This window comes from Artibeus jamaicensis, unplaced genomic scaffold (genome assembly GCF_021234435.1).
Source record: "Artibeus jamaicensis isolate MK-2021 breed Jamaican fruit bat unplaced genomic scaffold, CSHL_Jam_final scaffold_1964, whole genome shotgun sequence".
Lineage (NCBI taxonomy): Eukaryota > Metazoa > Chordata > Mammalia > Chiroptera > Phyllostomidae > Artibeus > Artibeus jamaicensis.
In genome coordinates this window covers 1,062,847-1,066,139 of record NW_026522030.1, presented here as the reverse complement: position 1 = coordinate 1,066,139, position 3,293 = coordinate 1,062,847, and positions in this window count along the sequence as shown.

Genomic DNA, 3,293 nt, shown 5'->3' with positions numbered 1-3,293 from the left:
GCAAGGAGTGCCCTAAGAAGACCCGAGTCCGGCAACTGTGCTGCAGTCCCGCCCCCTCCCCGCGGCCAGACCAATCGACGCCCAGTATTAAAGAGGACACGCCCCCTACGGTTACTTATCCGCCCTCCTCGCTGAGGACTTGGGGTGGGCGCTTCCCGCTTAGTTTTAGGGCTGAGGGGCGTGGTCGGGGGTGAGGCTACCCGAAGGCAGACCCGGAAAGAAGAAACCAGAGGTCACCAGGCAGGGGTCAGGGGTGAAGGTTTTGAGGAAGCGGCCAACTGGATGGCCCAAGGAACAGTTGGGAAGAAGGAAAAGTTGCGATTAAGGAAAAGGCGCCCTTCTGGACAGAGGAATGAGAAACGAAAATGGCGCCTCCCCTGAACTGGTGGGTCTGAGGGGAGGAAAGGAAGCAGAAGGGCACGAGGTGGCCAAAGGGAGGGCGCTGAGACAATCCCCGAACTGTAGGACCAGTGGTGTGAGGGGAAGGAACCGGAGCCACCCCCCTCAAGTCAAGCGAGTGAATTCGAGTGAGGTGCGTTCAACGTCCTGCGAGCACCTGCCGCCGGCCAAGCAGCGAGCTCCTTGCTGGGTCCAGCCGATGAGGCACCGACCCTGTGCCTCCCTCAAGGAGTTTACAGTCTAGTGGACGGACAAGCAACAAACTAACCAAACCATTCCACGTGGTGAAGGGAATGCGGGAACAGCAGATGGCATCAACTTTAGGGGATGAAGGGAAGCCTCTGCAAGGAGGTGGCATTGAGATGGGACCTGAAAGATGAGAAGGTGTCAGCCATGGGAAGGGGGACAGGTGGTGAGGGACGCCGTAGGTCGGAAAGGGTGTCCCAGGCAGAGGGAAAGCAGATCCAAGTTATCCCCAACCTCAAGCTGTTGAGTTGCGGCTCAAGACTCACATTTGAAAACCAGGCAATGTTTTATTCTCCATGAGTTGTCCTAAAGTAGAATGTTCAAAGTATGTTGATGGACATCACAAGGTGCACTTTCAAAAACATTTTATCCTGGGTTTTTAAAAGATTTTATCTATTTGTTTTTTAGAGAGGGGCAGAGAGAAAGAGAAGGAAACATCTATGTGTGGTTGCCTCTGTCTCACACCCCGCACTGGGGACCTGGCCCACAACCCAGGACGTGCACTGACCGGGAATGGAACCAACGATTCTTTGGTTAGCAGGCAGGCGGGTGCTGAATCCACTGAGCCACACCAGCCAGGGCTAAAAACATTTTATTTTGAAATAAATACAGATTCACAGGAAGTTGCAAATACAGGACAGAGAGGTAATATATATCCTCTACTAGGTTCACCACAATGGTTACATCAAATAGTTTACACAAAAGCCAGAAAATTGGCAGTGACACAAGATCTGTGTGTAGTTCTACATCATTTTATCACACATAGATTTGTATAATCACCACGGCAATAAAGATACAGAGTTATTTCAAGTTAGGGGCACTTTTTAACTTTTTTTAATGTGCTCAATATTTGGCTATATAATACCTAACACTTTGTAATGTTTGGGTAATATGAAGTGGTAGACTTTCTGGGTTTAGCTCTGGAGCCCTGTGGCAGTCAGGGCTGAAGTGAGTACGCACAATTGTGACTGGTGGGCTGTGGGGTGCAGAGTCTACTGTGTGATAAAGCCTGATACAAGGTGACTTCCAATCAAAGAACTTTATGAGCAAAGAACTTTATATTCATGGGATTGGCATGCATGCACTTGATTTATAAGCCTCCTGGATAAGATAAAGAGGGAAGTGTAGTAATATAATGATCTGTCTTTCCTAAGTCATCCTTGAGAAAGCCTACAGCTTCATATTTTCTGTTCTGCAATAGATAAGCCCCAGAGGCATGAACTGCCTGTTTATGCTGTGGTTCTCAGGAAAGAGAAGCAAATGCAGTAGGGGAGAGTTTTACTGCAAATTGCTTATTGTGAAAAAGTATTTAGCTTTCATTTTTGCTGGAAAGGAAAATATTTCAAAAATGAATTTCATGTTTGTATTCCTATGTGCTACCTTTGGGCAAGTCTCTAGGCAATCCCAGCAGCATCACTTCTGGAGAATCAGAAAAGATGCTTCTTCCTTTGGGACAAAGACTTTGGTAAACACGTGTTGGCTCTGGTTTCGGATTGCATCAGTTTGGGAGCTGATTGCAGGCCCCAAAACTGAGAACAAGTTTTAACTTGATTTTTAAATTACTTTCAGAATAGATGAGAGTTTCCAGACTTTTGATTTCAAAATGCTGAATTTCACTTGCCTGTGAAACTGGTGGATTCTGGCTTTCTCATGTATATTCTGTATAAATGTATTGATTAAACATATTTTAAAAATAAATATTCATGTATCATTCTCTCCCTTGGGGGGGAATTTCTAATCTTAAATTTTCTCTCTGGAGTGATTAGAAGTTAGAATGGGTTTTGAAAATTTTATGCCTAGACATATAAAACTACAAATAATTTGAACAGAGAGAATTACTTATTCTGTTAGCACCTCTAACAGACTTAGAAAATATGCTTTTTTCCCCTTTAGCTGTTATTTAAAGGATATTTGCATATAAGTTAAAATCAGAGTACTTTATATATTCCATATTTCTTTTATGTTTTATTTTGCTATTATTGCCCTAGCATATTCAGGGTATCAGATTGTGTTGATTGATGGTGATCGTGGTTACATTAAGACATGGCAATAAGTTTAAAAACAGACATGCGCTATGAATTCATAATTGAATAAGTCAGAAAGAAATTTAATTAGTCTTTTTCCTGTGTCCACACACGAAATGCTCTAATAAGAACAACAGGAAAGTCCTTACTTACTTTTTTACTTTAAATTTTAAGTCCAGGCTGTTCTCAATGCCTTTGGTGAAATCAACTAACCAGATACTTTGGAGGGAACAGCAAGACCAGCAAGTTAAATCTATTTGTGGTGTTTTCCCCAGGATGGAACTAGTCATTCTGATCTGTTTCTCTATGTGGACTAATTCACATTTATTGTATTACAGCAGCTTTTTTATCTTCCTAGCTCTTCTCATAAGGAAGTTACTTCAGGAATTGAATCATAACAAGAGTTTCACTGCAGGATTTTACAGGTTTGGGCGGTGGCAGCTGATGAACGTCATCACGGCACTTGGTAAGGGCCCCCTGGGAGTCCAGGTTCTCAGGTGTTATGAAAATAAAAAAGCATCAGGGAAGCATTGGTGGTATTTAACAGAGTCATTTATGGGAAGAATTTTATTGATCTGCTTTATTTATTAGTTGACTGGGCAAATATTTATTGAACAATGCCAG